The sequence below is a fragment of the Aulonocara stuartgranti genome, assembly GCF_965226115.1.
Source record: "Aulonocara stuartgranti genome assembly, chromosome: 17".
NCBI lineage: Eukaryota > Metazoa > Chordata > Actinopteri > Cichliformes > Cichlidae > Aulonocara > Aulonocara stuartgranti.
In genome coordinates this window covers 6373698-6396942 of record NC_138953.1, presented here as the reverse complement: position 1 = coordinate 6396942, position 23245 = coordinate 6373698, and the positions used below count along the sequence as shown (strand labels likewise).

The 23245-nt window shown below is 40.0% G+C and overlaps 1 protein-coding gene across 8 annotated transcripts in view; it reads left to right on the top strand.

Annotated features, from left to right (window-relative positions):
* kank4 (KN motif and ankyrin repeat domains 4) overlaps window positions 1-23245 on the top strand; it is a 95229-nt gene that overhangs the window by 27561 nt on the left and 44423 nt on the right. The window contains exon 1 of one of the 8 annotated variants that reach the window (XR_014272183.1): window positions 7985-8215. The exons of the other annotated variants lie outside the window; for them this stretch is intronic. The gene's annotated coding sequence lies outside the window, so the exon portion shown is untranslated. Of the gene's footprint in view, window positions 1-7984; window positions 8216-23245 lie in introns of those variants that run through there. 8 annotated transcript variants of the gene reach the window in all.

The window sequence follows — 23245 nt, the reverse complement described above, 5'->3', positions numbered from 1 at the left end:
TCCTAACCAGGAGCATGAATTTGTTTTTAAAATGTAAAAACAAATCTGTTGGATACCTACAGATTTAGAAGAATACCCAACAATTAACAAAAGGCTCAATGAGCCTGCAGCCAAGGGGTCGGTAAACTGACAGCAGTGCTTGTTTCACCCTGCTCATCACAGTGTATATTGATTTAGAAATATATCCTAATGCCCTTTTAATAATATATTATAATGATTTCATCCATGCCACCCAACATGACTGATGCATGAAATGCATCCTTACGGGCATCTTTAAATGCTCGTATGTGAATGTTGCAGTCACATGACCGCGGCAGTGAATAATTAAGCAGGAATCCCAGAGCGGAAATGGTATCAATCCGTCTCTTTATGTGTATGTACGTGATTGTGTGTGTGTGTGTGTGTGTGTGTGTGTGTGTGTGTGTGTGTGTGTGTGTGTGTGTGTGTGTGTGTGTGTGTGTGTGTGTGTGAGTGAGAGAGAGAGAGCGAGAGTAAAAGAGAATGAAAGTGACCTTGGGAATCCTCTTCTTGTAGGAAAAAGTGGAGGGGTGGGTGGATGGGGGTTTAAGGAGAGGAGTGGGAGGCAGATTTCATTTGATATCATTGCTTTGCTCAGGGAATACTCCCTCCTTCTTCTCTCATGCCGGCTATCTGTGTTTCATTCTTTGGTTTTATAGCAGAATAAAAGCTGCCCTTGGAATCAATGCCTTGGCTCTTCATATCCATTACATGGAATTCACACAGGATCTGCTTAGGGACCATGGAATAATTTTATGTTATTGACTATCAGAGTGTCTGACCTCTGCGAAACCTCAAGCAAGGATTAAGCTGAGACTAGGGCACCTTGTCTAGCCTGTTACGAGCTCCTCCCCACATGTGTATTATTGCTGTTTACACCAATTAGTTAAATATTTCAAGGAGACTTTAGAACTTTCCAAAATTTTTAATAAGTCAGAGTTATGTGTGGACTTCTGCCAGTCGTCCCACACACTGGTGTTAAGAAGGCACTGATCCATGTTCCCATTCTCATCATGTACCTGTGACAGGAAGATCAATTGGCTAGAAGCTAAGCCAGCCTGAACACAATTCATTTGGACTTCTCTGTGCTACAGGTGCACCGTGTGCTTATTGCTACACATTGACATACCTAAACAATAGCGCTGATTGTATGCCCAATTTTTTTTAATTCCAACCGAAATCATTATAAACAATCCAACAGCTTAAGAAAAGTTTAACTTGAAACCTGCTATTTTTAGAAAGAGGAGAAGTATACATGGCTGCACGGTGGTGCAGCAGTTTGCACTGTCACCTCACATCAGGAGGGCCCTGGCTTTGAATCTGTCAGCCACCACATGGGGCCTTTGCCTGCTTTGTATGTTCCCCATGTGTTTGTATAGGTTCTGGGTATTCCAGCTTTTTCCTCACCGAACAAACATGTTAGGCTTTCAGTAGTTCTAAAGTCATCATAGTATGAATGAAACGGTGGATTTATTTTAATAACATGGTCTGGTGTCTGCCTTGTAGTAGACAGGTGACCTGTGTGGAGTCTACCCTTCCTTTCGCACAAAAAGAACAGCGGGAATGGGCTCCAACCCAATAGATGAGTGATTAAGAAGCAAACATGTCCATGTATTTACATCAATACAGAAGACATGCACAGGAATAACACAGGCAGCAAGCTATTCAATAACTTACATGGTGCAATTGTTCATCTGACCATTTCATGAAAAAACATCTTCCTGAAACCAACTAAAATTTCAATAATTTCAACTTTTAACAAAATACTCGGCTCCAAACACTACTTATAGAATTAAATAGATGTGAATGATTTAACTGCTTGTATGTGGTAGAAGAGGAAACAAGCTGGGCTTTAAAGTACAAAAGACTATATGAGAAGGGAAAAAATGAAAAAAAAGATCAGAGAGAGGGGAAAGCAGCAGGCACAGAAGGAGACAGACCGAAGACAATAAGATTGGACTGACGGTGTGAGCTGACAGAGCCTGCAAGCTGTGGGTCAGAATGTTTCTTGTTTTCAATTTTTGTGTCTGCTGGAGGTTTTATTTAATATGATATCTTGGACCCTTTTTTTTGCTTCTTATCTTTAAAAGCAAGGAACAATTTCATGTACAACCACCAACAGATCCACTTTTATGATCCATAAACACAGGTATTTTCATATCATTCAGGCTGATTAGACATTCATATAGGTTGAGATTGGAAAGACCAATGCTAATACAGTATGTAGTGGTCACTAGGTCTGTATTATTGAATACATCTCAGTAGACGGATTAAATTTTACCAAAAAATGTGATTGAAAAATCTGTGATTGAAATGAAATTTGAACTCTAACTTTGACCATTTCCCAACCCCGTGGAGCGTATTGGGCAAAAATCTATACAAACTGTGAGAAAAAATAAAAGTAAACACCCGATGACAGCAAAACTTTTGAAAAAACAAACTTCTGTGTTTGGCAGCACAGAAAGAATAAATCATTTGGCAACAGTTAAAGTGAAATGTGCGAAAGTCGTTCCAAAACACATTTCACTAGATCCAAAGCTATTTCTTCTTGTTTTCTATCCAGAAACAAACTCAGTTATAACAAAAAGGACAAACGCTAATTAACCCGGTGTTTTAAATGGCAAAAAAGTTTTGGAAAATAAAAAAGAAGCTTTGTGAGCTTTGTAAAAGAGTTTGAACTGATTATATTCAATTCAATTTTATTTATATAGCGCCAAATCACAACAAAAGTCGCCTCAAGGCGGGGTGAGAGAAGGAATATATATATTATTATATAATTCCACTTACATCTAAACACTTACTACTCAGTTATTATCCAACATGCATAAACAAAAACTCATTTTCAGGTGCTTCAGCATTAATCCAATTTCATAGTTTTTTCTTTGTTTCATGAGATGTGGAATAAGGACACAAAACCAGACAGGAATTGGTAAAACGATTTAGGTTGAACAAAAGTGCAAGAGGGCAGTCATCTCTAAATTCAAAACTTAAAGAGAATGCAGGGAGAAACAAAGGCAAACAAACATACACCGGGACCATGATGAGGGGAAGGATGGGACTATTTATACACACGTGGTAATCAAAGAAGTGGAAACACCTGGAGGAACAAGACACAGGCGAGGTTAATCCCACAGGTGAAGACATTCAATGACAATGAGAAAAAAAAGAGGAAGTAAAACTAAATGTAAGATATGACAGGAAACTGACTACAAAAATGAAACAGGAAGTGAGTAACAATAACTGAAAACTGGGAAGAAGACACAGGGAAAAGGTAAGAGGATTAATTAAATAACAAATACAAAGTAGAAATAAAGTATAGACAGGACTTAAGGCTCGCGATGCTCAAGAGTAAGTAAAAATTGAAACTTAAACCCTAACAAAACTAAAAACCAAATGCAAACTCAAAACCTTGGGACCAGAGATATTGGACTTTCTGACAAATAGACCCCAGCAGGTCAGACTGGGCAACAACATTTCCTCGGTCATCATTCTGCCCCAAGGCTGTCTGTTCCTTCCTCTATTCCTGCTCTCTCAAGTTTGCAGATGATACCATAGTGTGCTGGTATCATCTGCAATGAAGGAACAGCCTATAGGGGGATGTGGGGCACCTGGTTGTGTTGTACACTGACATGGACCTGCTCCTTAACACTTTTAAGACCAAAGAGCTTGTAGTGGACTACAGGAAAAAGGAAGGTGGTACAGACATGCCCGTTCACATCAATGGGTTGGCAGTTGCTTACCATCATCCACATCTCTGAGGACCTCACATGTTTCCCACATCTGGTGTTAGCAAAAGATTAAAGCTGTTGAAATAGACATTTAAAAAAAATCTTCCATTAACTGTTCAAACTACATGTTTTTGCAACTGCACATACTCCTCAATAGTACATTATATAGTTTATTGTTTTTGACGGGTTTATAAATGACTGCAGCATTACTGAAGTCAGACCTGATAAAGACTGATGGCTAATGAGGCACTAAAAGCTCATTTCTGTATTTTTTCTTTTATAGAATTGATGGTGTTTTTCTCACTTTTATACTTAAATGCAAAATGTATAGCTGGTGTATGGCTTCTTATTCCAGCTTTATCATTTCACTCTCTGTGCTTTTTGATAACCTCATCAATCATCCTGATCTTAATGTTGTTTCTTTCTTGTATTATGTAAATCTTTCTGCCACTGGGCTGATATTTGTTTGTGTTTTTCCAGGCTGTAACTAATATTCTTAAGGAATGAAGGAGTAAAGTTACACATCTGCTGTCCATCCATCATCACTTTTTGTCCCAAACTAAGATGACAGATGGCAGGCTGTTGCCTTCACCTTTTCTTTTTTAAAATCTTTTAATCTTCTAACATGCCTAAATATTAACACTTTAAACCAGAAATTTATACCATATCAACAAATACAAGATACGAGAAAGCTCTGATGCAGTTAGAACCCAGTGACCAGCACTTTATCTCAGTTTGGCAAGATGCAAAAATGATGGATCATGCCAAAGTCGGAACTCCGTGGAAAATCCATTTTCCCTTGAGAAAACATTTTCTTATTTGTATTATCATATTTCACGCTTTATGACACAATGTGACTGAAATGTTGTATTTTGAGATTTTTGATTTTGCTCGTGGCAAAGCAAAAACGGTCTGATGATTAAAATAGCTGGAGTTAACGAGGTGAGAAAAAATAGTACTGCAAAGCCAGAGTTAGGTGGTACAGAGCTCCAAAGTAGGTTTTTTTTCCTGCTCATTAGGATAAAGTAAGAAGAAGAGAGGAGTAAAACTTGAGTTGGTTTGCCTTAATGTTCTTCTTCTTTAGCCACTCCTTTGTTGCCTTGGTGGTATGTTTCAGGTCGTTGTCATCCTGAAAGACCAATCCATGACCCATTTTCAGTGTTGTGGCTGAGGAAAGGAAGTTTTCCATCCAAGATTTTACAGTGCACAGACCCAACCATTCACCTGTAGCAGAAAAACAGCCCCAAAGCATAATTTTTCCATCTCTGTTCTTGATTGTGGAGTTTGTGTACTTTGGGTCATACTCAACAATTCTGTTTGGCCTGTTTTTGATTGATTGCACCAGCAGCTGTCAGCTTCTCACCAAGTTTCTTGATGATAGCCTTGTAGCCCATTACGGCCTTGTGCAGGTCTGCAATCTTGTCCCTGACGTCCTTTGACAGTTTTACCCATGTTGGTGAAGAGGTTGGATTGGAAGAAAATGATTCTATGGACAGGTGTGCTTTATACACATAACAGATGAGATCAGGAATATCTGTAATTGCTTGCTTGGTTGATTGAGTGACTATAATCTGTCTGCCACATGAGCACAAAAACTGTCTGTGGGAGCCAGAAATCTGGTTGTACGGAATCAAATACTTATTTCACCCAGTGACATGCAAACTAAATCATAACTTTAATCAACTTGTTTCAATGTATGTGTTCATTTCTTTGTAAGTGATCAAACCTATAAATTCAGCAGGAGATCAAATCATTATTTCCCCCATTGTATATCTCCTACACAACATTAAACCCACCTCCATAATATCAGGGCATAGACAAGGGACCTTACACTTGTTTAGTCAATACACTTGCTAAAAAGGGACTCTTTCAAACAGATTTCTTAACCCTTTAAAGCCGGTCGGAGCGGACACGCTCCATTTTGCGTAACTATTTTTAAATCTTGGTGGCACTGCAACCACGTAAGCTAGCGCAATAATTTTTTTGCATATTTTTTTTGCATATGAAACCGGAGGAGTTGTACTTACATCTTATGCCATCAGCTTGTCCTCGGTCACAGTTTCCTTCCACATATAGCTTTGCAAAAACTGCATAAAAAGCACTTGCAGCAACAAAAACATAATATTCCAGAAACACGCTTTGCCGATCCGATCAGCTGTTCGTAACACTTCCTACGTCCATCAGCGTGAACTATCGCATGTCCGGCATGACCTGCCCGAAACCGGAAGTGACGTCATTTTGCGGAAATGTAGTTTTTTACCATGGTGGCCTCATGAGCCTATACTTGTGTTTTTAAAAGTTATGTTTGACTTTATGACTTTCTGTGTCGTTTCTGGGATGCTGAGGACTCATATTGCACTGCTGGAAATATTTTATTTTGATGCATATGCTGTTATTTTGCAAATTTGCACTATAATATATTTTTTCGTTTTTCCTGCAGTATATGAAAATTGGTGTATCTCAAAAATAAGACTATGAAGACACTTAAAATAAATTTCCTTTGGTGGGAAACTAGTTTGTGCAACTTTTTTGTATTTACAGTTTTGAGGGATAAGCCTCTTAAATTTCTCTAACTAGAAATATATGTTAAAAAAACAAAAACGATTTTAAATTTTTTTGTAGTTTATTGCACTTTTTTGCAATTTATGTAATTAATGGTAAATGGCCTGTATTTGTATAGCGCTTTTCTAGTCCCTAAGGACCCCAAAGCACTTTACACAACCATTCATCCACCCATTCACACACACATTCATACACTGGTGATGGCAGCTACATTATAGCCACAGCCGCCCTGGGGCGCACTGACAGAGGCGAGGCTGCCGGACACTGGCGCCACCGGGCCCTCTGACCATTAATTACTATGCACTTAATGCAGACATATTATTAAAATTTGGGCTATAGTGGTTGTATTTATGTATAGCAACTTGAAATGCTCCAAAAATGGCTCCACAGCATGTAAAAATATACTATAAGCTCTGGCGGACTTGGTTCTATGGTAGGTCTTAAAGGGTTAAGGGGTGGCCACAGCAGATCGTCTGCCTCCATTTCACCCTCTCCCTTCCTACTTCCTCTGTCACCCCAACCCTCCTCATGTCCTCCTTCAGTACATCCATGAACCTTTTGTGTGGTTTTCCTCTTTTCCTTGTTCCTGGCAGCTCCATACGCAACATCTTTTGTACAGTACTTATCCCTCCTCTGCACACGTCAAAACCATCTCGGCCTTCCCTCTCTAATGTTGTTTCCAAACCTGCTCAGCCTGAGCTGTCCCTCTGATATACTCATTACTAATCTTGTTTCTCCTGGTAACTCCTAATGAAACGTTTTATCTACAACTATGCTACCACCAGCTCTGCCTCCTTTTGTTAGTATCAACATCTCCAAACCATACATCGTAGCAGGTCTCACTATCATAAAGTAAACCTTCTCTTTTATTCTTGCTGCTATCCTTCTGTCACAAGTCAGCCTTGACACAAGCCCTTTTGCTTGAAATCAGGTCCTTTTATTCTCATAATTTACAAAAGTGGAGGGATAGTAAAAAAAAAATTAAATTGTAAAAAAGTTGTAACCTTGAAAGAAACCATTGTGATCCAGCACAAAATGCTAAAGCCTGACATCAGCATCAGATAAACTGTGGGATGCATTTTTGCTAAAGGCAAAGAAGTGACATTTAGTTTTTTACACTGAAAAGGATTTTAGAATTGCTCTTCTGAACCAGAATGGTTACAGCAAGTAAAGCATGTTTGTTTTCAGCCCAGTTTAATTGGTGTTATTATTTCCCAATAAATTTTACAGCTGCCATGTTGGGTGCGGTCTCAGTCACTGTAGTGCTCTGAATGTGTTATAGCTCTGATATTGCATTTCTTATTTTTCAGCGGGACACTCAGAACAAAACTGGAAGGAATTTAAAAAATTTTCACCCAGGATTTTCATCTGGATCTGTTGGAGTCTGTCATGTTCCTAACAGTTCACAAATCTGCTTTTATCCGATCACATTTCATGTAGTGAACTTTATCTAACAGGATAGGCTGGCCCGTTCGTGACCGGAGAGATGGCGAGCCATTGTCTCAGACCCTCGTATCTGCTGTGAAATATTTGCTTTGGCATCGGAACACTGGGAGTGTTGGCAGTTTTCCAAATAAACATAAGATGTCTTTACTACAGCATTGTGTCTCACTTCCACTCCACCCTTCTGCATGTATTTAAGAAGGGATAAAGCCTCTTTTTTTTGTCACTAAGCGGAATCCCAGTTCGCCCCCATGGTACTGCAGAGATAGACGGCTTCTATCAGACAGGGAGAGACAGAATGAGGCGAGTTGAGCGGGGGTTTAGCTACTGAGAAGCAGGTACCCCTGTAGGACACATTATTTTGATAGATTTGGGGTTGATGATATTTTGGGATTCAGCTGCAGGGGACTGTGAGGTGAAATGATGTCCCCATTGTTCGACTGTGTCTCAGATCCTCCACATCTGTGAGTGTATTCCTCTTATTTGTGTACTTGCTGTGTGTTCTCAAGCTGCTGTTTGTTTTGGCTTATGGTGGTGTGCAATTTCTTCTTTTTTTTTGAAAACCAGTATCCAGCCAGTCTTACGCAGCTAACACAGAGACAGACAGATGGATGGTGCAGCATTTTAAAATTGAGTAGCTACATTTTGCTGCAGGGCTGAATGAGGGTTGGTCAGAACCCACTGAAAGCGCTTACAGCGCAAGATCAAAAGCACTTAGAAAAACTTTAGTTAATTAAAGCGATTGCACGGACGTGATTAGAAAGACAAAAGTTAAGAAAGAAGCAGCACATCGCTCACAGAAATTAATAATGTAATAAAAAAAAGTGTGTTCAAAAGTCCCTTTGAGATGCTCTGGAAAATACCAAATATACCATGCTGTCACCCTGCCATTATCTCAGTTGGCAGTGAGAGGGGGAAGAAAATTAAAAGCTCTGCTGTCAAAATGAGTCCAATCTGTGCATTACAGGCACGGCCAATAATCAGCATCCCCTCATCTCCATCCTGTCAGTCTGTCATTTTATTTCTTCTTTTCCCTGTTTAGTATGTGGTTTCATTTCCCCTCTGCGCTGTGATGAATGTCTGTTCTCTTTGAACTGTGTTTGCACTCTCTGTTTCAGTTTGATCTCGAGAATAAGTTCAGTGAACAAGCACTTGCACCATTAACTCATGTCCCATAAATGTGTACTTCTGGTGTAGAGTAGTTGATACACCATTGGAGGGTGAGTAACTGTGGAAGCTGATTCCTCTGCCACTTCAGCACCATAGAAAACAGGTAGAGAAAATCTACTCTCTGCTAGGGTTGGACGACTGGACAAATATATCGATGATAGGCCGAGCCCATCGGCAATCGTTTTTACGACTTATTTATTTATTTGCCCATGAGTAAGTTTGCTAATAATGATAGAACTAATAAAATAAGTCAACAGAAAAAATAATAATAGCACTGTTTTAACAGCACCCTCTTTCATCTGCGAGCTAATGCCCCCTCCTCAGAGTGCGCCCAAATGGTTGTTGATGGAGCTGCAGAAGCTGGTGATAGCCTAGCATACTCAGCCAGATGGTGGACACGTACATGCTCATGCAAGTTAGTTGTGTTTGAGTACTTTGCTCGCACTATACTTCTGCACAAGCGGCACACCGCTTTGGTTACATCCTTAGGTTTACCTCTTTCATCCCAAATGGGCAACTTTATATTTTTTTTTAGTGCTGTCAGCGTTAACGCACCGTCATCATGACTAACGCGATTAACAGCTAACCCGTCTGGAGCGTAGACTGAGTCGAAATCCCTGAAATGTCTCTGTCAACACATTTCGGGCAGTTTGTCCAAAGTTTGTTCATTCTGCGCTCCAGATGGGTTGAGCGAAAAAAGCGTTAAAAATTGTAATTGTGATGACCGCGTTAACGCTGACAGCCCAAATTTTTGGGGGAAATTAGTTCATCCATGTTTGGACTTCTGTGTTGTAAACGCCCAAATCAGTCCGTGCATGATTACATTGCTCCACCCATCAAAAAGTCTGTGCATGCGCGTACTGCATGCGCGTTGGACCGACAATTGTCGGTTGGAAAATTTTTACATATCGCCCAACCCTACTCTCTACTACTATACTCTACTGTAAATGCTACTAAAGCCTTCCAAAAAGTGTTAATGTATCTGAAACTACAATCTAGCAGAGACAGATTGACCCCAAATGTCTGTAAATGTCTGGGAGGAAAGGTACTTCTGGTTAGCTAAAGTTAGCTCTGCTGCTAACTTAAGGATTCATCAACTGATTCATCATCAAGGATTCATCAACTACCGGAACTACCAGACCCCCGTCATCAACGAGTGCCCAGTGGAGAGAGTGGACAGCTTCAAATACCTCGGAGTTCACATCACGCAGGACCTGTCATGGTCCTGTCACATCAACACCGTGGTGAAAAAGGCCCGACAGCGTCTCTACCACCTCAGACGCTTGAGAGACTTCCAACTGCCCTCCAAGGTGCTCAGGAACTTTTACTCGTGCACCATAGAGAGCATCCTGGCGGGAAACATCTTAACGTGGTTCGGGAACAGCACCATGCAGGACAGACGAGCTCTACAGAGGGTTGTGCGGTCAGCTGAGCGCACCATCCGCTCCGAGCTCCCTGACCTGCACTCAATCTACAGCAGGCGGTGCTGGACCAAGGCCAGGAAGATGGTGAAGGACCTCAGCCATCCCAACAACAGACTGTTCTCTCTGCTGAGGTCAGGAAAGCGATTCCGCTCCCTGAAGACCAACACAGAGAGACTGAGGAGGAGCTTCTTCCCGCAGGCGATACGGTCTCTCAATCACACCACCACACAGTACTGACCCACACATATGGTTCTTACACACACACTGGACTTTCTGGACTTTGGTTTTGCACACATTGTTTTTTTGCACAACACTGGTCACTATATTCTTCATTTCCGGTTAATACTTGTACAGCTGCTGTTATTGTGTATATATTTATTTATATTTAGATTTCTTCATACATTCTTATATAGTTCTATATTGTGTATTTTGTTGTACAGTTATTTTATTTTCAACTTTAATTTATATATTTTATCTTATTCCTTCCCAGTTAAATTTACCCTTCATTCTAATTTGTGTTGTACAGTTATTTTATTTTCAACTTTAATTTATATATTTTATCTTATTCCTTCCCAGTTAAATTTACCCTTCATTCTAATTTGTGTTGTACAGTTATTTCATTTTTAACCTTAATTTATATTTTATTCCTTCTTAGTTAAATTTACCCTTTTTAATTTTTCATATTTATTTCCTATCTTATTCATAGCCTTTTCCTTTTTTGTTTTCTTTAGGTCACGAGCAGTTGTCCAAGCATTTCACTACATATCGTACTGTGTATGACTGTGTACGTGACAAATAAAATTTGAATTTGAATTTGAACTGCTGTTTGTGTGCATCTACGCAGCCCTTTGTCTACAGAGAAGGATTATGGCATATGAAAACTTTGAAGGCTATAAAGACACTTACATAAACTCCTCCAAAAAAGTGAGTGTATTGCTGATTGGTGGTAACGCTTTGGGCAAAATGCTGCTTGGAAGTTGTCTTGAACAAGAAAGGGAACCATAATGGGGCATACCGTAGAGTAAGAAGCCTGACAATGGCTGCAGTGGATGGCTTTAATCATTTTCACTCCACCCCTAAGAAGTTCTTTGCCTGTGTTGATTTCGACTGTGTAATTATTGTTGGGGATTTTAACATCCATGTGGACAACCCTCAGGACAAAGGGACTAAAGACCTGGGCAACTTTGGGCTGACTCAGCATGTAACAGAGGCCACACATAATAGAGGACACACTCTCGACCTACTGATCTCCAAGAGCCTGAGCATTTCAAACATTACTGTGTCTGATGTGGGCTTATCTGATCATTACTGTGTTTTCTTTGAAAGTAAAATCTCAGCCCACACAAATATATCAACAGCAGTGATCACAAAACGGTGTATAACTGAAGACAGTAGTGAGATCTTTAACCAGGTCTTCCCATTAACACCTGACCTGTCCAAAGGCTCAGTCAATGAGCTCGTCAATAGCTTCAATGCAAAAATGTTAAATGTAATGGATACAATTGCTCCCATTAAGGTGAAGGTTATCTCTGGAAGGAAAAAGTCTCCATGGAGAAACTCCACACTGGTGAAAAATGAAAAAAGAGAGTGTAGGAAAGCTGAGCGCAGATGGAGAAAAACAAACCTCCAGGTTCATTATGACATCTATAAAGAGAAACTTCACAATTATAATTTACAACTGAGGAGTGAAAGAAGGTCCTACTTCTCTGACATTATCACTAAAAACAGCCATAATGCTCGGGTCTTATTTTCTACAGTTGACAGGCTAACAAACCCTCCTGTGCCAGTGGCAGCTGAACTTCATTCAACCATGGCCTGCAATGACTTTGCCAAATTCTTCACAGACAAAATCCAAAAGATTAGACAAGCAGTTGGTACATCAACAGCAGATCCAGGATATGTACTGTGTCCACCGAAAAACTGTTTAAACACCATCAAACAGTTTCACCCGATTAACAGCAAAGACCTGGAGGAGATCTTAGGTCAACTGAACTCCTCCTCTTGCTGTTTAGATGTCCTGCCAACAAGTTTTTTCAAAAAGGTCTCAAAGACTTTAGAGTCAGACCTGTTACAGATCGTCAACTTTTCCTTAATGTCAGGTGTGTGAGCAGTTTCTCAACAGCTCAGTTACTTCTTAAAACAGAATAACTGCTATGATGCCTTCCAGTCAGGTTTTAGACAGAACCACAGCACTGAAACTGCTCTGACAAAAGTGTTTAATGACATATGTCTGAACACAGACAGTGGAAAAATGTCAGTCCTAGTTTTACTGGATCTCAGTGCAGCATTTGATACAGTTGACCACAACATATTACTCAAACGACTGGAGAACTGGGCAGGTCTTTCAGGAACTGTACTAAACTGGTTCAAAACATACTTAGAAAACAGGAAATACTTTGTATCAATAGGTAACTTCACATCCGAGCAGACAAGTATCACATGTGGAGTTCCCCAAGGTTCCATCTTGGGACCCCCTCTGTTTAACATTTACATGCTCCCACTGGCACAGATTATAAAGAACAACAAAATAAACTACCACAGCTATGCAGATGACACACAAATATATATCACAATGTCACCAGGAGACCGAGGCCCTGTACAGGCTCTTGGTAAATGCATTGAGGAAATTAATGACTGGTTGTGCCACAATTTTCTCCAGCTAAACAAAAACAAAACTGAAGTAATAGTCTTTGGCGCCAAAGAAAAACGATTACAGGTCACCAGAGAACTTCAATCTATACATCTAAAAACCACAAACCAGGCGAGAAATTTGGGTGTAGTGATGGATGCAGACCTAAACTTAGAAAAACACATTAAGACAATAACAAAGTCAGCTTACTATCACCTCAAGAATATATCAAGGATAAAAGATCTGATGTCTCAACAGGACCTGGAAAAACTAGTCCATGCATTCATCTTTAGCAGGCTTGATTACTGTAACAGCATCTTTACAGGTCTACCTAAAAAATCAGTCAGACAACTACAGCTCATTCAGAACTCTGCTGCTCGAGTCCTCACTAAGACCAAAAAAGTGGACCACATCAGTCCAGCTCTGAGGTCTTTACACTGGCTGCCTGTCCGTCAGAGGATAGACTTTAAAGTTCTGATGCTGGTCTATAAAGCTCTGAATGGTTTAGGACCAAAATACATCAGTGACCTCCTGACCCAGTATGAACCTTCCAGATCCCTCAGGTCATCTGGATCCGGTCTTTTATCAGTTCCCACAGTCAGAACCAGACACGGAGAAGCTGCATTCAGCTTTTATGCTCCTTATATCTGGAACAAACTCCCAGAAAGCCTCAGATCAGCTGAAACACTCAGTTTATTTAAATCCAGGTTGAAGACTCACCTATTCTCAGCTGCATTTGAATAAAGCACCAAATCCACACTTTTAAGCTTAAATTTCAAAACTTACACTAACTACTGATCTTATCTATTTCTGATTTTATCTGTTTTGATTTTATATACTGTTTTGTTTGTTTGTTAAGCTTAAATTTCAAAACTTACATTAACTACTGATTTTATCTACTGTTCTGATTTTATCTGTTTTGATTTTATATACTGTTTTGTTTGTTTGTTTGTTTGTTAAGTGGGTTTAGAGCTCTGGGTAGCTCCCCAGCTGGGGAATTTAAAATAGAAAGTAGCTCGTCCACAGAAGGACTGGTAGCTCCCCTTACGATAAGGGTTCAGATCGCGCGAACAGGTGTGGGATTAGAGCTCTGGGTAGCTCCCCAACTGGGTCTAGACTGGGTCTAGAGAGTATTTTAAATTCAGGGAATTTAAAATAGAAAGTAGCTCGTCCACAGAAGGACTGGTAGCTCCCCTTACGATAAGGGTTCAGATCACGCGAACAGGTGTGAAATGTGTGTGTTTAGTTAGTTTGTTTGTTTGCTTGTTTTAATCTATTTTAAATCATGCTTTTTATTTGTTTTTGTTTCTAATGTCTCTGTAAAGCACTTTGAATCACCTTGTTGTTGAATTGTGCTATACAAATAAATTTGCCTTGCCTTGCCTTGCCTATTATGACTTCTGTCTTCTCAGCTGTGTGGTGGCCCTTGTTCAAAACTCGTGTAGAATAGCTTGCTGTAGCTTTTTGTGCAGTCCTTCTGCCTGCAGCGTTCAGCTGTACATAGTGTGCTTCCCTATATGGCAATCAGAGATGGGCAGTAACGCTTGTAACGTGTTACTGTAATCTGATTACTTTTTTCAAGTAACGAGTAAAGTAAGGGATTACTATTGCAAAATCGGTAATTAGATTACCGTTACTTTCCCGTAGGAACGCTGCGTTACTGCGTTACTAAAACCGTGATTTTTTTGCGAGAATGTCTCATGACAGTGACGTAAGCGAGTGCGCTGTTGGTGACAACAGCTGTGTGCAGATCAACAATGGATCACATATCGATTGTGGGAGAGAGTATGAGCGTGCAGCGTTTAAAGCGTGGAAGTACTGACCTTACTTTGAGTTTGATTCCATAAAAAGTGACAAAAACATTAGCGTCCGTTGTGCGTGGGAAGAAAACTTTTTACAGCGAAAAAAACCCCTAAACTTCCAAGCAAGCACTGAGTGCGCAACGACGTAATGGGAAATTCACAGAGAAACTCGCAGATCCTTCAACTGACCGCGGCACACCTGCACCAGGGTAAACCTCCGCCTACCCCCAGTCCTGCTTTACAGGTGAAAATAGAGCAACAGGACCGCTGAGTCTTTGACTTTATTTATTTTCTGCTGTATTTTACTTGCATCTATTTGAAAGAGTGAGTGTAAACACAAAAAATATTTTATTTTATGTGCTGGAATGTGCAGAAAATATGCTTAAATGTTAAACTAATTTATTCAAGTCAGAGAATGTTGCATATAATTAAATTTTTGCTTGATGCATAAAGTTAAAAGATTACAACTGATAAAACAAGTTTTAAAAAGAGACTTTTCCATTTGATTACATTTTGTATGATGGATTATGCAGAAAAAGTAGAATTGGGCTGAAAGATCTATCGCTTTATCACCTCTTCAGGTTGTAAATCGTGTTATTAAAAAGTAACTAAGTAACTAAGTAATTAATTACTTTTGAAAATAAGTAATCAGTAAAGTAATGGGATTACTTTTTGGGGGAAGTACTCAGTAATTAGTTACTGATTACTTTTTTCAAGTAACTTGACCAACACTGGTGGCAATACATGTAATGCTAAAAGAGAAGAAAAGCATAGAAAGAAATACAGGTGGAGAAAGAATGAGGTCAAAGAAATAGAAGGGTTCGGCGCTGACTCACTGTTTCATAGCTGTTGGCAGCTGTTTCTCAACAATGCCAATAAACAAAAACCTCTCCTCTTGGTTGCACTTCATCTTCCAGATTAGTCTGACATTCGGGCTTTTTAAGATGGGGAACCATGGAGAGTGTCAGGAAAGATAAGAGAGCGGGTATGACACGCGAAAAAGGGCTATGAGCCAGGCGTGAACCCATGAAGTACATGGTAGAAAGCTCAAAACGAGGTTAGTCACCAGCACTGCCCCCCTTTGACGCTCTTGTATTTTTTTCTCCTCTCCTCTCAGCGATTTAAAAAAAAAACAGCGAGTGGGAGTAAAATGCCCGAGTTCACGTTTTCATTTGTGTGTAACTGGAACCATACCAGAAATAAAATCCCACAAAAGACATTTTATTTACCCAAAGAAATTACTCCCATTGTTATCAGCAATTATGCAAATCCCCAAAGTCATCCCAACATGTGGCCTCAGTTTTTTTTTTTTAAATAGAACATTTTGTTTGAATTATAGAGATTTATGTACACACTATCTCATGGTTTTTCCCTTTTTAACTCAAAGGAAAACATTATATTCACACAAAGGACTCCCTCAGGGCAGATAAAAATGGCTCTGCTTTGTGTGAGCACTATTCAGTGGTCTGAAGCAGGAGATGCAGTCTGTGAGATATGTTGTACAAAATTATGTTTGTCTTTATGATCATTTGGCCTCATTACTGTGCGATTAAGTGCAACACCTTGAAGCCTTTTGATGGCGATCATAATGTTTAGTTGTCCTATCTGTAAAATCTTAGGACGTCATAGATACTCTTACAGAAAGAAGACCAAACGAATGGATTTAACCCCTTTAGCATCAACACACCTCTGACCCACACATAACCCACATACCCCCTACCCCATTTTCACTTATGTAAGGGGAGATTCCTGGGAACTGTTCAGACAAGTTCGCAACCCCGTGTAGCTTCCCATCAGACTCAACAACAAATTGCATGTGGTGAGAGAGCTGATGCAGCCTCCTGGCTAACACCGCTGTTTTCTACGTGTGCAGTGTGGCACAGAGTGAGCTCAGATGTGCTCGGCTGCAGATGGACAGTGTAGGTGCTGTGGTGTGTGGCATGGTTCATGTAACATACCTATACATATCGCCATATTACTTACTTTTAATCTCTGTGGATTTCAGTGAGAGCAACATTATTCGGGGCAAGTTTGCAAGCTTTTTTAAGCTTTATTAGAAATTTTTATGTAATAGAAAAATCTTGTTGTCACAAAATAGTCTTACAGCAGTAGTTGTTATAATGGAAGCAGAGGGGCATTTGTTTATCCAGCAACAATAGCCATACTGGGAGGAGGGTTAAGTGGATGGAGGATTTTCACCTGAGCAACAGCTTAGCAAGTCTGTAAAGCTCATTCTGCACAAACCTTACTGTAGTGTCAAGAAAAATTGATTTAGAACAGTTTTGGAAGGCACAGGGAAATTGTGTCCCATTATTAGGGGTGTCAGACTAAGACAAAAAAAGCCTAATTAGGTTTAATGTGCCGCTCTAGACAGCATGGGCAAACAACATATTTTGCTATTTGCTTTGGAGGACTTGCTGCAGATCAGCCTGCCAGATCATTTCCCAGATCTCTGCAACATTTAAAGCACTAACAGGTGAAGTGAATCATCTTGTTTCAATGTAACATGCTGCTGGCGTTCATATGGTTGTTACTTTTTTCATGCACCACCCACTTATATTGATGCAGACCTAACACATTCCCCATTGCAATGGCATGCATTTAAGGAATGCCGCTTCAGCATGATGATGAGTGCCGTAATCGGAGAGTGCATCCTGCCACGCCATAAATTAGTGGCTCTATGACCATGACCTGACCTGGCTTCTTAACTCCCCTGATCCCGGTTGAATTGAGCACACCGCTGGAAATGCTGAAACCAAGACAACCCAGAGGTCCGCCATCCGTGCCCCGTATGGGTCAGAGCTCTTTTGGCATTAGGAAGTGTGCATTTTTGTTTTGTAATTGAGACTCCAGAGTCATTATTCTGTATTTTTAGGCTGATAACATCACTGCAAAGCATTTTCCAAAGCATATGTTCCTAGATTGATTTCCTACTTTCCCAGCATCTGTTGGTTTCTGTCCATCTCACAGTGTGGTGAAAATCAACATGGAAAGACTTGAAACAGGCTTTGATTTATTTCTGAAAATAAATCTAAATGTAGACTGAGACTGATTTGCTGTTATACAATCACCATGTGTAATATTGTCTACAGCACAGACTGTTTTCATCTCTGCTGCAGGTTCAGTCTTAACTGCTTTCATGTGTTTTCATACATAACCTACACCTTTCCCGTGATAGGCAGGAGGTTCAGATACACCGGCTGTCAGTTCTAGTTATTGTTTAAGTTTTTGTGGCTTTGATGCTGATTCATGGGCAGGAATACCTATGGCTAGATACCAAGAAGGAGAAAAACAACACACACTGTGCTTCTACAGTGAAACACAGATAAATAAACACATAAACTACTGTATAAATGGTCTTCCTCCATGCTCCCTTTGTGCTCTTTAGATATGGTTTCTTCTATATTATGCTAATTAGTGATATTAGAAAGCAGAATTTAGTTTGTATATTCCTTCACCCACACAGGTCAGCAGAGTTCAGGCCTTTAGAAGAGACTGTCTGTGGGAAGCAATCAGCTTATTGCTCGGCCATACTTCACCCACACTCGATGATAAATCTGTGTTTCTTTCTCTCTTTTTTTTGTCGGTTTGTGCTTTTTCTTTTTGCCTTTTTCACACTTTTATGCAGATTTTCTCCATCCTTTCAAATCGGAAAACTATCTCAAAAAGTCAGAGAGTGACACGAGTTTTTTTTTTTTTTCAAGGCAGGGAGGCATTTGACAAGAAACTAATGCTGAAGTTACACTGTTGTCAGCAATCACCAGAGAGTGCCTCCTCGGAAATCAATGAACACTGGACATGTAGCGAGCGAGCTGATGGAAACATGCGAGCTCATAAACTGATAAACATCGTGTATTGGATTGAATGGCAAACAAATAAAAAAAAGAAGTGATTTAGGTGATTTGTGCTTCATTGATTCAAATGAAAGCGTAATAAAATGAATTTAAATGAGGCTTTCATGCTCACTTACACTTAAAGTAACACAGTAAAAGGATTGGAAGCCTTTTAAAGTGAATTTAATCCAAAAATAAAGTTTCGGTGCTGGCCTGTATTGCACTTTTTCCCAGCTCATTTTAGTTGTTTAAATTTCACAGTGAGAAACAGTTAAAAGCAGTTGACATGCACTGGTCCGACCTCAGCACATGTGCATACGCTTCCCCAATTTATTTGTTCTAATGAAGTCTCTCCCGGACAGCTAGAGAGGATTATTGATTTAGCAGAAATTGTGGATTGTAGTAACTCTTTTGAGGCTCTTGTGAGAGCGTAAAATAAATGGGCAAACCATGGAAATGTGCTCTCGTAGCATACAAAGAAAAGCATCTGGCAAATCTAAATGAATCTGAAATAACAGAAATGTAGAGCTGGACTATTTTACAAATGACAGCTTTCAGTACTCAACCTGTTGTTGACACTGTTTGCTGACATAGTAACATAGCAACCATATCTACATGAAATGCATGCAGTATTTTTCAGTTTTACTCCTCAGCCATAAAAGGCTGATGGGGTATTGTCGTCACCCCGCCGGGCGGGCAGCAACTGGCTTCAAATTAATACCACAGGTGTATCTACTGAAAATCTCAGGCGAGTTTGAATCTCACTGAGCTTGACCTCAAGGTCAAGAACAGAGGTCAAGCTTTCTGAAATTCTTGTGAATGCAATAACTCAAGAAGGAAGTCATCTATGATTTTCAAATTGATACATCGACTAAAAATCTTGGATGAGTTTGAATCTCAGTGACCTCGACCTAAAAGTCAAAGTAAGTTTTCTGAAAATCTTGTGAATGCGATAACGTGAGAACAAAGCAATGTAGGTTTTTGAAAGGGATACCGTGGGTGTGTGTACATGCAGGCTGAGGGGTAGCACTGGCGGCTGTCGGTAGTTTTTGTATTCTCTCGGCAATCTCACCATATTTAATTGGAAAGTCAAGAAAAGAGTGATAGTTATTGATTTTAATCTGCAGTCTTCATTTTGTAGCACTCTGTCTCTCTCATACACACACAATGTTCAAGATAGCTCAGATCGTTTCCACTTGAGCAGTGACGTCCGCTCTGTGGTCAGTTCTGTTACAACATATAAACAGTCTTTTCCCTGCCTAATGGCCTTATCAGAAACTGGCCTTCCTCAGGATGTCTATCTGCTAACCATAGCCCAGCAATACAAACACACACTTGTTTAGAGTGGAAAGTCCTGGTCATTATTAACGTATTCTGGTTATGATTTCGATGCTCGTTTCACTGTTTTTCCTATTTTAAAACCATCTTAGTCATGAGTATTTGCTGCTACTCTTGAACAGACAGAATTTGCCCAGGCATTGCTTCAACTTTTTAATAAGAGTTAAAAACAAGCTGCATGAAGGGGATTCAGCCTGGAACTGATTACATTATTGCAGCTACTTAATTTGCAGTGGTTGCATCCCTACCTGTCGGTACAACGCTACACTCACTCTTGGTGTTCTTGTCTGTGTCTTTTGATGTGAGATAGATGGAGAGATTCTGATTTAATGCTCAGTCGGTGGGCATAATGTCAAGAGTGGTGCTTTATTTCACTCTTGAATGATTTTTGTCAAGATTTTGACATTTTTAGCGTTAATGAATTCAGCATTTGCTGCCTCTCTACACTCCTCCTTGGAATACACAAAGTAACAGAGGCTCGCCAAAAATATACTGTTCAGAAACATTAAAGTAGAGCATTGAGTCAGTTAAACTTCTGGGATATAGATCTGGTCAGTAAAGTAGCAGAGGGGGTTGTTAATCAGTTTTAGCTAATTTGGTGTTAATGAAATTAACAACAGGTGCAACAAGGAGGCCACTAACAAGTTTTCCCTGCTTATCTTTTCTGTTTTTCACTAGTTTTGCATTTGGCTAGGGCCAATGTCACTACTTGTAGCATGATGCAATACCTGGACCCTGCAGAGGTTGCTCAGGTAGTTCAATTCCTCCAGGATGGAACATCAATATGTGCCGTTGCCAGAAGGTTTGCTGTGTCTCTCAGCACAGTCTCAAGAGCATGGAGGAGATTTGGGGAAACAGGCAGTTACTTGGAGAGCTGGACAGGGCCGTAGTAACTCATCAGCAGGACCAGTATCTGCTCCTTTGTGCAAGGAGGAACGGGATGAGCTATAAAAAATGACCACAGCGGGCCACTAGTGTTAATATGTTAATGTTTATGACCAAACAATCAGAAACAAACTTCATGAGTGTGGACTCAGGGACTAATGTCATCTAGTGGACCCTTTGCCCGATACCATGGAGCCTGAATGGCATTTGCCATTATGCTGCCTGTAACATCATTGAGCGTGACTTGTTTGGTGTTGTGTTCGGGGAGACATATCCATACAGGAACACACAGACGTCTACAGGATAGGCATCTGCAGCCTGACTGCCATTAAATATCGGAAGGAAATCCTTGGACCCATTGTCAGACACTACGCTGGTGAAGTGGATGCTGGATTCCTCCTGGAACTAGCCTCTTGTGACGAGAGTATGCAGGCAGTTCCTGCAGGATGAAGGAATTGATACCATTGATTGCTCCCCGGCTCGCCTGACTGAAATCCAATAGAACCTATATATTTATTTATTTTGAAACATGATGTTTCAATCCATTCAGTGCCACCCGGTTACACGTAGGACTGTCCGGTAGCTCATTGATGCCCTGGTCCAGATCTGGGAGGAGATCCCCCAGGACATCATCAGTAATCTCATGAGGAGCATGACCCAACATTGTGGCCATGCATACAAGCACATGGGGGCCAAACAAACTACTGAGTTGCGGCAATTAAATTTCCACAAAATGGACTAGCCTGATACATAATTTTGTTCATTTGGATTTTCAGGGTGAATTCAGCCATCTGTTGGTTAAAAATGTTCATTTCTATCAAGAGTTGTGTCATCCTCTAATTCCTAAAAAATCATGGAGCATGATTTATTTATTTTTTTCAAATAAGAGGTTTTCAGCATAAGAGGTCTGATTTTTAGTGTTTTATCTGTTCCTTTAGTTTATTTGAGGAGTGTATGACAAGTAAGGGGCTAAAAAGCGGGCTAGTAGAATCTCCCAGCAGCACTTCTCAAAGTGTTTATCTTGGGTGTTATTCTTGTCTGTGTCTACATGTGTGATTTCCATGAAAGAATGAGAAAACAAGAACAATGAAAACAAAGCACACATTCTTTTTGGTGGGGGTCACGGCCTTTAATATCATCAGCTGGTGCTGCAAGGTTAGTCTAGACTATATATGGACCGGACCTTCAGACTGTGTGCACACTGAAGCAGTGATGTATGGCTTCAATTATGCATACACACGACATGCATTTCAAACACTGGAAAAGCGATGCGACTATAAATTAAAATCAGTTTGAAAGTTCTGGTGAGCCAACATATTTGCTAAATACTGTAAATCGTTCTTGCTTGAATAATGTGGAATAATGCAAGTCTACCCATGACTCACAGATGCAAAATAATATTTATTATATATTAGGAAAGCAAGGCCTTGTGAAAAGGAAGATTAACTGGATGAAAACTCCCCCAACAAAACAAATGAGTCTGAAATTTGTTTTTAATAAATCGTACTTTGCTGCCAAGTTACATTTCATAATTGTGAAATTTGACTATGAACTATTTTCCTACATGTCATCTTCCCAGTTTAATGTATAAAACTGACTCATATTTCCAGACCCTGGTGCGAAAGCACAGTATACGAATAAAAACTGAAAACTTTGTGAGTAAATGACGTTTTAGTTTATTTTGAGAAGAAAACTTTTATTTCCAGAAGGCTCAAAGCTGCTGGAAGTGGTTTGAGAACTGTGAGCTTTGCCAGTAAAAACAGTTTTTGGTTTTTCACACTTGAACCCACTCAGACACACGCATACACATACTGCAGACGACACTTGCGTGGGTAATTGTGTGTTGCAAGACTTGGCATAAAGCCCAGGCTGCCAGTTTGCTAAAACTGTAACAATATTATACAAAATTATTTTGCGAGACATAGCAGACATTTAAACTGATTAGCAGGAATGCTCCTAACAGTATAATCTAAATATTTTAATTGCTGTTCCCAGAACTGCGATGATGAAAAAAAATGTATGCCAAGTCAAAATATTTGACTTTGTGATCCAATCAGAGGTGAGCTGAAGGCTTGCATGAGTCTTAGGTAATAGTGAGTTATGAATTCAGTGCCTGGTGGTGACCACTAAACATTAGTTGTAACTACAGGCTGCATGTAACAAATACTTTTGTTTGCAGACTTTTTATCTTTGCAACTCCCACCGTTGTGAAAACATTCAGTATATGACTCGAAGCTGTTATTCTGAACAGTGGAGTGCAGCAGTTAAAGCATTTTTATGTTCTCACACTTACACACAGCCACACATATTTAAAAACATACATTTGCAGAATCCGGGGGTGTCAGGCTTTACACAATGCTGCCTTGTGTTGTTTTAAAATTTTAACTGCGTGTTTTTACCTCAGCTGGAACAC